General features: G+C 51.2%; 1 long non-coding RNA gene across 1 annotated transcript; it reads left to right on the forward strand.

Moving 5' to 3' along the window:
• Positions 1–2,119: 2,119 nt before the first annotated feature.
• On the forward strand, positions 2,120–7,571 carry LOC148002804 (uncharacterized). Its single transcript, XR_015631146.1, has 4 exons — positions 2,120–3,959; positions 4,846–4,992; positions 5,115–5,264; positions 6,771–7,571. It is a non-coding gene; the product is annotated as an uncharacterized LOC148002804 (long non-coding RNA).
• The last annotated feature ends 4,148 nt before the right edge of the window (positions 7,572–11,719 follow it).

The raw sequence follows: 11,719 nt of genomic DNA on the forward strand, positions 1-11,719 counted from the left end.
TTTTAATCATTTGTCTTATAGTCCGCTAAGATGTGTGCCCTGCCCCCTCACTCCCCTGATGATGGAAATTCATATGATTCCTGCCATGGACTGAAACACACACACACACACACACACACACACGTACACACACACGCCATGGCATGGGGGTGGGGTACTACTACTCCCTGTAGGGTTTCCTGACCAGGTTCTGTCCAGATTTGCTGTGTGACCTTAGGTCAACCACAGAACTTCTCTGGGCTCTTTCCCAATTCTCTGCTTTCCTTCCTACCACCTCCCTGCCTGTTTCTCCTCCAACTGCCCTCAGCAACTGCATTAAAAACACGTCTCTTGTGACCTCTCCCACAAGCCACTGCTCTGGTCCTTAGATGTCTTTCTGCCCCTGAAATCTTGATACCAGACACTCAGAGGAGATAAGCAGCCAGATCATGGACTCCTAGAGGGTAGGCCCATGCCTCTGGCCCAAGACTTCCATCCTAGTGTCAGTGGCTCCATTAGTGACCTTGAGTGTCAGGCTTTGCTCTTCCAGCCTCAGTGACCCCTCCTAAGGACAGGCAGGTAATAGCTGGAGCCCTGCTTGCCCTTCAGACCCTCTCCCTCCTTCCCCTCCCCTCCCCCTCTTTCTCCCCACTCTGAGCTCCGAGGGCATGGTCACTATGGCACCATCCAGGCTTCTGAACCCTCTGACCATGGAAAGGTTGATCAACAGGATGAGTCCATGGTGCCTGGAGAGGTGAGAGGGAGGAGGGAGGAGGGAGGAGGGGGTGTCTCAGCTCCCCAAGCAGCTCTAACAGTGCTTAAAGGACTCCCAGGCTCCAGGAAGGACAGCCTGATACACCCAGCCACTGTACCCCAGCTTGCCTGGCTGCTTCCGGTGGTCACCAGCCCAGGGCTCTCTGGGGACCCTTTGCTTCCCTCAGGCTTTTCTCACAGAGCTCAACTGCCTCAGCCCACAAGGAAATGCTGTAACAATGGAGCTGATGCTGCAGAAATCAGAAAAGAGGGTTACATATCCTTGTTCTGGAGGCTGAGAAGAACCGTAGACCATGTCTGCTGTGTCACCACATGGCCAAGAGCAGTATGTACAACACACACACACACACACACACACAGAGAGAGAGAGAGAGAGAGAGAGAGAGAGAGAGAGAGAGAGAACACACACACACACACACACACACACACAAAGATACCCCACACACATACACACACAGCGCACATGCACACAGACACAGAATACACACAAACACAGACACAGAGAGAACACACACAGACACACACAGATTCATGCAGAGAGAACACACACAAACACACACACACAGAGCACACATGCACTCAGACACAGAACACAGACAAACACAAACACACATAGACACACACAGAGAACACACACGCACAGAGCACATACACACTCAGACACAGAACACAAAGGCAGACATTCACAGACACAGAACACACACAAACACACACAAAGGAAGAGAAATAGACAAACACACAGAAACGGAGGCACATATACAGAGACAGAACACACACAAACACAGGAAGACACACACAGAGAGACAACAGACAAACACACCAGAAACAGACACATACACAGACACCCAGGAGTCATCCACAGACACACACAGTGACACAGTCTCTCATTTGTCCCCAGTTCTTCCTTACTGGCTTGATCCACTAATTCTGACAGCCCCACATGCCACCGCCACCACACACTGAGGATTAAGCTTCCAACTTCCAATTAAGTTAGGGGACAGTCAGACCCCAAGAAGCAGGACAAACAAATGACATCTGTGTGCTTACCCTCCAAGGCTGTGTGCTTGTTCTCCTCTGCCTCTGCCTTTTTGCATGAAGGGTCTAGGGGAAGAAGCTTCAGCCTAGCGGGGACCAAGGCACAGACTTGTCTTAGCCACAGGAAATGACCAAGGGAAGGGGTCTGCTCTAGAGAAGCAGGGCTTGGGCAGGTGACATGCATGTGACCCCCCACACACACCAAATGCTTCAAGCCTGGTCAATATGGATAACCAGGCCACACAGAGGTCATGAACAGTAGGTGAGCCATAACTACACACTTGAAGGACTCTGTGCAGGCCGGGGACACAGGCACCACCACTCTCAGTCTGTAGACAAGGAAGTTAACAAGCTCCTGCTGGCTGCAAGCTGGTGAGCTGCCATGAGCTCCTGACGCGTCAACACTTGTGTCTTTGCAACCCGAGGACACTGTGGCCTTGGCTCAAGTGTGGTCCCTCCAAACTCAAATTGGAGTCTGACTGGCTAACCACAGATGAGAGAGAACAGTAGAAGGAGTTTTAAATCCTACCCTTCCAGAGATGAGTCCATTACAGATTAGAGCATCCTGGTCCCTCATTAAAAAGGGGGAACTGAGGACCAGAGACGCTGAGTGCCAGAATTGCAGTTAGATCACAGAACTCATTTCTTTGGGTTTTGACTCTTCCTCTCTCCCCTTCTCCATTTTCACCCCTTACCTTCCCCTTCCTCTGTCTGCTGGGGCTCGAACCTGAGGCTTCATGTATGCTAGGCAGACATTCTAGCTTTCTCTACTGTTAGGCTCTCTTTCATTTTGAACCCATGGATGTGCTAGCGTTGGGAAGATCCTGAAGCAAAGCTCAGAGAGGTGAAGTCCTCTACCCAGCACCACACAGCAAGAGGATAACAGAGTTAAGGTAGAGACCTAAATCCATTCGTCCCAGTGCAGTTCTCTGTGCATTAAGAAGTCTCCGTTGGCTGTAAAGTGGTGCTCACATCAAAGAATGGGAGAGATTGGCTGAAAATAGCACTTTCCCCGGGATTCTGCTTTATCTGTGGCTCCATTCTGACCCAAGCCCTGTCCAAGTATGGCTAATGGCTGCCCACCCGCCATTCCTGCCCCTTGAATCTGGGCTCATGCAACTTCAGAAGCCTCCCAGGATGCAGGAGATGGCAGCTATTTGCCTTCTGTCCACACAGGCCGATTCTGAGCAGGAAAGCATTTTCCTCTCTCCGTCTAGCTTTAAAGGGATAGAGAGTGCTGTGGGGGATGGAGAGACCATGCACAGGCCGGCCACAGCAGACGGGGCTGGGGGTGGGGGAAGGTCCAGTGACAATGCAAAATCATACCCAGCAGTGCCAATCCCTCGCTCGGACATGTGGTAAGCACGTCAACACACAAGCAAAACAACCCTAGCTCCAGGTTTGCAACTAGAGCAAAAGCAAATTCAAACTCTACCAAGACTAATAGGACAAATGAGGTGGTTGGGGAGAGCAAGAGAGTTTACTGCGGGGACTGCTTCTAGAGGGACAGACATGTCATGATCCTGTAGAAATAGACCAGGGCTGCTAGACAGCCTACTTGTCAATCAAAACCAGAAATCGAGCTTCTGTGAGAACTGTATCTGTTGTTGGCATCTGCTTCAATCTATAGATCTAGTAAGTTCTCCCTCACAGGAGTAGTCAGCTCAGCACACAGTTGTGCATGGATACAGCACTAGCTAGCAGACAGAAAGAATAAGAAACTGGATGGCAAGCCTCAAGTGCCAGGGAGACTGAGAAGTCTGGTGCCACAGGGCTAGTGTCAGCACCATGGGACTGCCTGAAGGCCAAGGAAAAAGCTGTGTAGATCCAAGAGCCAAATGCTTTGAAATTTAGCCAGATATAGCCAAGCTCATGTGTACACACACACACACACACACACACACACACACACACACACACACCCCAAACAACAGTTACGAAATGAGTCCATTCTGACTGTGCAGTAGTGCATACAGAGTAGTAAAGATTAGAGCCGTGGGCAGGTAAAACAGAATAAATGCATGCAAAATAGACTTCTCCTTGGCCGTGCAGAGCAGTGAGGTTCCTCTGAGGGAATGATCACAGCCATGAAGAGCTAATGCATTTTGAAGAGACAAAAGCACGCTGCCACGCTTCCTGCCGCGATGATAATGGACTGAACCTCTGAAACTGTAAGCCAGCCACGATTAAACATTTTCCTTTATAAGACTTGCCTTGGTCATGTTGTCTCTTCACAGCAATGAAACTCTAAGATAGTAAGGGATTTAATGAGCTAGAAAACTCTTCACTGGGTGCCTTAGACTAAGATGGTAAAAATGTAACTAGTTTCCACCTGCGGTCCACTGGGTCACACCCAGAGACACCGCTACACAAGGCAGCGCCATGGCCCCTCTGGGAAGGATGAGGTATGGAGTAATTTGAGAGCTTTCATAAATGTTTCTAGACAAGGAAGAAGACAGCTGCTGGAGACAGACAGAAAGAATAAGGAAAGAATAATAAGAAAGAATAAGGGTCCCGTTTCCCTTGCGCGTGGGCCGTGCAGATGCGCACAGTGGGAAGGGAAACACTTCTTTGACTTCCTGTTGGGTAGGCTCGCTCATGCCACCCCAACAGTCCTGGGTCAGCTCACTGGTGTCACTGGTTCACTGCCCCTGAACACTTCCCACTTGGACTCAGACCCCTGCCCGAATGGGATCTTCGGCAGTCAGGCCTGGCCTTCTTCTCCTGCTCCTGGCAGATTTCAGTGGTCCCTTGGCTGACCACATAGGACCTCCTGACCCTGGCTTTCCACCACACACCCTTGGCTAGCAGATTTTCCGGATTCCTGTTCCCTGAACTACAACCAAGACATCCCCCTAAGGACAAGACAATTGCAGCACCTCATCAGGGATATCCTTAGTCAGTCAAAGGCCCTGGCACCGCGCCATCCCTCCTGGGCTCTAGCAGGAGAGTTCTGTCTCCATATGGAGCCGTTTGGTCTGTCAGGCAGTTCTCCGGTATATCAGAGATCCTCATGATGCCCACCTGTGTCTTCTGTCTGTGTGTAAATCAATCCAGATGCCTGGACAGTGACTAGCTAGGATCAGAACCCACGCGGCCATCCTCTACATCCTCCACACCTTCCACAGTTTGGAAGAGTGGTTCCCAAAGTCTCACGTCTTCACACTGAGTGACAATCCTGAGAAATAAAAGAACCTCAAGGAGGTAGGACTCGTGGAAGGAAGTCACATGATTGGTTGGGATTTGCTCTCAACAGAGATGTCGAGGTCTCAGTTACATCTCTCTCTCTCTCTCTCTCTCTCTCTCTCTCTCTCTCTCTCTCTCAGTTCTTTGGTCAGCATGGGAATAAGTCTCACCTGCCAGATTGTCTCAACAGAACATAACCTTACATGGACTGTGACAATGGGGACAGCCATCCACCCATGGACTGGTACCTCTAAGACCACAAATAAGCATTATGGAGTTGATTACATCAGGTATTTGTCATGCGGACTCTCTCCAGCTGCCCACGACAGTGGAGTGGAGTTGGACAAACCCAGACACAACCCTAGCTCCACTCATTCATGGGTGAAGTGGTGATCCTTCACAGCTCTGGAGAGGGCTAACTGGGCCATGAGCTTAAAGCACCCAGCATAGCACCTGGCACACAGCAGCTCCTCCATTGGTGACAGCTTGGTGGGTTCTATCGGAGCTGATAGAAACTTCTAGAACCAAACAGCAAGGTTTATGCATATATTTAATGTCACTGAACCGAACTGTACACTTTCAAATGGCTACCAGGTTGGTTTGCACAGTGTGTACTTGACAGCCATCCCACTTATCCACAGTAGTGCTTCCTGCCGGTTGCCAGGGTTCCCTCTCCACAGCACTGCCCAGGTCTAATCCTCAGACTCCACTTCCTTTCCTCTGGCGGACACTCCTCAAGCTGACCCTGAAGCTGACTAATAATGCTTGTTTTTTCCTCTTTTTGGAAGACTGGGTCCCCCAGAGACCACGCACAGGGCCAGGTCGGCCTAAGGAGGGACCAGAGAGACAGAGCTGACTGTCCTCTGATACTTAGCCCTTAATGACGCTTGGCAGCCTGGGTCAGAGGACCCACCCAGCCCAGAAAGTTTGAAAGGCACCCCTTGTCTTTCTGGGGTAGTAATGTGAGCAATGGAATCCACTTGGAATCTACAGTGAACCATGAGCTGATGCCTTCTCCAGCCACAACTCCGGGTAGTCAGCTTGAACTGGCTTCCTTTAGCATTGTGCCCCCCTCCCCATCTTCCTCCTCGGCAGTGCTGTAGGCTAGGCTGACTGGCCCACTCAAATGAACTCTCATTTTTGCTCGGGGCCACATTTCCATTCATTCAGCCTGGTCTAAACCAGAGAGCCATAGCCCATGCTCACTCAGATAGATTCAGGACTCCAGTCTCTGCCTGTGGACCCACACAGCACTGGCAGGAGACTCAGTAGAGTTACAAGACAGGTTCCTGGTATGGGGGAGACAGATCTGGGGTACAGAGAGCAGGGGCGGAAGGCAAGCAGGGCACTGCCCTCTCCCTGGGCTGACCTTCCTGCCTAAGGCCTGCCCTTAGCAGAGTCTCCTGTCAGTTCCTTGGGCAGGCGGTCCCTCGATTATCACACCACCTCTACTATGCTTGCCCTGGTGTGGAGCCAGGCTTACCTGCAGTTGGATGACACCTGTGGGGACCCTTGCTAAGAAAGCGGGACATGGTAGTAATGTCCACCACACCCCCTTTCTCTTCCAGGTAAGACAGGTTCATACTTTGACTTCCTCAGAAACCAGTCCCTTCCTGCCAAGTCTGTCTCTCCAGGCAGCCTCACCTACCTGCCATCCTCCACTCACAGCCCAAACGAACCCTCTAGAACACAAGCTCTCTTGTTGCTGGCTCATTCTAGAGACTCCCCATTGCTCTCTGGGAAGTGATCAGGCTCTTGAGGGATCCTGCTGACCTTCCTTGCTTCTCCCCATACAGCTGGTCTCACGTTCCCACTGCAACGTCCAGGGCGGGCCATCTGTGCACCTGTTAGGACCTAGAAGTGAATCTTCTCTAGACAGCTCCGTGAGAGGAGGCAAGTGTCCACACAGAGGCACCGTGCTCATTGATGGACTCAGGTACAGATCCTCAAGTGTTCCAGTGTGTCCCGGAACAAGGCACTTGACCCTCCTGGATCTCTGTCCTTGACAGCAGAGGGGGGGGCCTAAAGGTACTGCTTGCTCCAATGTGATATAACATTCACATGAGATGATGTATTCTGGGACTTGCCTTACCGGTGACCATGGCCCCAAGCTGTACCCCATTACTATATTTTATGTTAAGCTTTACATTTAGTTATTGTGCACGCTCATGCCTGTGTGTTTATGTACTATGTATGACATGTTCATAGAGATCAGAGGGCCACTTGCAGGAGTTGGTTCTTTCTAGGGTCCCAGGGACAAACACAGGTTGTCAGGCTCCAAGGCAAGTGCTTCGCCCACTGGGCCACCCTCCTAGGCAACTCTCACACTCATTTTTCCACATCCAGAAGAGTCAGTAGGTGGGCTCCTAGGTGTGCCGGGGAAGGCCTGGGCCAGGGTGGAGCCCAGGGAGCAGGACTGCGCATGAGTGGGCGAAGTCAGCCGGTGCCCAGGCTGAGCACTGCATAACTAGATGTTGCAAAGAGAGCAGGGTTATGTACAGAAAACACCCAGTGTGTTAGAGTGGTCGCCTCTAGCTGATGCAAGCTTTTAATGGTATTTAAAATATTATTAAAGATGCCTCCTCACCCCCTCACTGTTATTTTTTTCATGCTCCCTCCAGATGCATGTTGATCAACCCAAAAGCTAGGCTGGGATCATAATCCTGGGCTCTGATTAGGTTGCCCAACAAGATGAACACACATAAGCGCACACACATACACACACGCACACCAATAACGAAGAGACCCAGCCTCTGAAAATCATGGTACCCCAGGTAAATAATACAGCTAGTGAATCTTAATTGAATACCAGAAAGGACCCAAACTTAAATTTGAGAAAGATTATGGGAGAGGGAGGAAGGAGAGGCAGGAGGGGCCATCTGTCAGTGGCCTGGGAAGAAAGACACCCCCAGACCCATCCAGGGAGGGCTTGAGATGGCTGCTGGACTAAGTTTCTGAACAGAAAGTTCTGCCTCCTGAACAAATCATCTGCCCGAGGTGGAATCCATCTTTACCTCTGTCCCGTCTCCCCATTGAGCGCTCCGGCCAGTGTGGCTCGCTCACCACCACCCGCCACTCAGCTCTGAAGCTGTTGTCAGGAAGGTAGGCACGAAATTATCTGTCCTTGGGGACAACCACGCCATCACACCAGAGTCAACATGGCCTTGACACATACCCAGCTTCTTGTCCTTGTGACCAAGTTACACCCTGTCATTGGTAAGACCTTCAGGCTGCTTCTAGCCTAGAACACAGGTCAGACCATGCAGCGCCCTTTAAATGTCTTCCCAGGTACCTCAGCCCTGATACAGCATTGGGAGCCATTTCTCCACAATGCCTCAGCACCTCAGGTCTGTGCCTAGTGTGCCCACCCTCCCTACACTGCCAAGCTGCTCGGGCCTCTTGGTCGGGAGTGGAGGGGGATGGGCCGGAATGTCTCCATTCTCCTTAGCTGGTGAGGACTCTCTGCAGCAGGGGTAGAAGCAGCAGGTGTCTTCTGTTCCTCTGGTGACCTTCTTAGCCTTGAAGAATGACAGGAAGCGCCCTGGGACCCGCTAATGAGTGCTGGATGTCTCCCCTCAGCCCTGGCAGAGCAGTGAGGATTCGGAGCCTCCTTCTCAGATACTTTGGCCCTTCTCTCTTCTCCACGCCTCTTTCCTTTTCCTTCTCCAAGAACCATGAGATGCCGTGACCAGACCCAGCCAGTGAGGGGAAGCCAGGCAGAGAGGCCTGTTTGTCCTGATCAGGCTGGGTTTCCGTCAACAGCTTTTGTTTTTCCTGGTTAAGCAAGTGGTCATGTGGTGGAAGAAGGTTTTCAGGGCACCTTGGCTTGGTCAGGGCTTCCTCACTCCTAAGCTCAGTGGAGATGAGTGAAGAGGGTGGGAAGCGAGGACACGGTGGAAGGGAAGGGACTTCCCAGACTCAGGACGACAGCCAGCAGATCCAAGGCCAGCCTGTTGATGTCCCTTTATGTCCCCAGCCCCTCTTTACCATTCTGCACACTTCTTTGGTTCTGCCGGGAATATCGTTTCCACATCAGGGTCTTCAAATGGCCATTCCGAAATGGCAGCTTTTGTTAACAACTCTCCTAGACCCCCCAAGTCTCCCTGATGAACGCAACATCTTCATGTCTAATAAAACACACGGCAAACTCTTGGAAGCCCAAAGACCAAGGCCTTGGAGCAAAGCATTAGTTCTCAACCTTCCTAAGGTTGGAGGCCACCACCTTTAATACAGTTCCTTGTGTGGTGCTGACCTCCAACCATAAGATTATTTTCCTTGTTATTTCATAACTATAATTTTGCTACGGCTACGAATCCTAATGCAACTAGCTGTGTTTTCCTATGGTCTTAGGCAACCCCATGAAAGAGTTGAATGATACCCACCACAGGCTGGGAACTGCTGGTCTAGGGTGTCCATGTAGGCTCTCCTTTCTGATTCTCAGAGAAACCTGCAATCAGGTTTTCTTATTATCTTTACTTAGGAAAAAAGCAGCCAAGGAAATACGATTCTTGGACCCCTGGCTTATAGGCAGGAAAGGACTTGGCTCCAAGGCCCTCACCCTGATATGCTTTTCCTGACTCAGTTCTGGGACGGTGCTTTCCAGATCAGATGTATCTTTCTAGCCCACTCAGCAATGGGAAGAGGGAGGAGCTGGGTGTTATGCCCCATAATACTCCAGAAGGGCACATGCTTTCCCGGAGAGCACAGGCCTCTGCCCATGTAGAGCTTCTGCTCAGGGCTCTTGCATAGGCTAGGTGGTGAACTCTGGCGGTGGGCAGCCATGATGTCCCATCACGGCAGCCCAGTTGCCTATTAATCCTGAGTCCACAGAGTTGCCCACCATCCTTCCAAGGTACCCGGCCATGAAACTTGCATCCCGGAAGGCATCTTTCAAAACTAGCAGAATGAACCACATGTGGACTAGGGACTTCAACCCTGTTTCTTTGCCCTCACTGGCTTGGTGAACAGCATGCATAACCACTACACCCAGTTCCTAGAATTCCTGTTTAAGGGCTTAGAGGGGCTCCCTGAGGAGACAAGAGTCCCTCAAAGGTCCTGGTTCTACACATCTGCGTTATGGAACCCACTGGTTCAAAATCTCCCGGAGAAGCCCTTTTCTTGGGCCTCCTTTCCTGGCTCGGGCCGGGGTGGAAATGCTTTTCTTTCAGGCTGTTTTCCTCTATCGGTGTGGTTTAAAATACAACCCCAGATCTTTGCACAGGCTCTGGGAAGAAAGTAAATATTGAAAACACGGGTAGGAGACTACACTAAGTATTTTGACCTTGTTCTGTGACACTGGGGGTCAAGACTGCGGTTTGAGATACATAAATGACTCAAACTTAGGAAGCAGCTCGTGGGCACATGAGCGCCTTTGATGGCAGGGAGGTGGCTTGGGCTTGCTCTGAGCACAGAATCTGGGCTTCTCTCAGCTGCCTGGCACCGGGTGCGTTCTTCCTTAACTTCTGGGTGTGCTGCTGGACTTGGCTACCCTTTGTTTACTTTTGAAGGGCATTCATTGCTATAAAGGATGAACAGTATTGTTGAGAATGTTCTGCTGGTTTGTCCTTTACCATTTGTGTCAAGCAAAAATAAAGGTCTGGGGGCTGGGGATTTAGCTCAGTGGTAGAGCGCTTACCTAGGAAGCTCAAGGCCCTGGGTTCGGTCCCCAGCTCCGAAAAAAAGAACCAAAATAAAATAAAATAAAATAAAAAGGTCTGATCATCCCACCTCTCTTTCCCCTCGGCCAATAATGAGGGACCTGGCTTTGTCTCCCCAAAGCCCCTTGTTCCTCCCACCCTCTGTGTACCTTCCCACTGGCTGGTTCTGAGGGCAGCACCTGGCAGGAGGAGAGGAGGTAGGGACTAGCCTTAACTTCCCTGTCTCCTCAGGACCATTTGGCTCTGGGCAGAGGTCTTGGGAGGGGTCTTTGTGCTTCCTAGAGCTACAAACCACGCTATGAGAGCCTGCACTGCCTGCTTGCAGCATCTTGCCACTTGACTTTCTCCTCCCTCTCAGGAAAGTTCCAGTGTGTCTAGGACCAGAAAGTAGACAGTTGGGAAAACACACATCGGCCTCCTAGGATACACTTCAGACTGAAGTGGGTGCTAGAGATGGAGTTGAACGAGCCATTTCTGCCCCTTGGCTTGAGCGCCTTTGTCTCTCTTAGCTTTTGCCTTCCCTGCCTGTTAGGGGAGGATGGCACATGGGTGTTCAGGGAAAGCGACTCCCTTTTCCTTGACCCTCTCAAGCTCTTTCCTGCACTTTACCAATGCGGGACACAATAGCATTAGCACAGGCTTAGGGACTCTGTAGTAAGCTGTGTGACCTTAGGGAAGCCAGATAACATCTCTGAATCCTTGCCACTAGAGGATTCGGCAGAAGGCAGACATGCTTTCTATGCCCTACCCTGCTGCTTTTGGTGATCACGCCCCGTGCTTACCAAAGACCCTGCTGAGACCGGAAAGCCATGGGTTCCAGCCAGGGACACAGAACACTGGGGTTCTCTGTTCCCTGGATGTCCCTGGGGATGAGTGTTACAAGGACATGAGCCTCTGGAATTCCCCTGCCAGTGGCCTCTGTCACTGTCTGTGTTGCTGTCACTGATGAGACTGCAAAGCAGGATGCTCATGGTTTGAGCGTTGGGCGCGGGCTGGCCCTGGACAGATGCTGAGCTTGTGCTCAGGTTCCATAAGGAAAGGCTGAGGAGGGAGGAAAGCCTGGTAACCCCGGCTTTGCAAGATGCCCA

The sequence above is a fragment of the Rattus norvegicus genome, chromosome 10 (genome assembly GCF_021556685.1).
Source record: "Rattus norvegicus strain SHRSP/BbbUtx chromosome 10, alternate assembly SHRSP_T2T, whole genome shotgun sequence".
In the NCBI taxonomy this organism is placed as follows: Eukaryota; Metazoa; Chordata; class Mammalia; order Rodentia; family Muridae; genus Rattus; species Rattus norvegicus.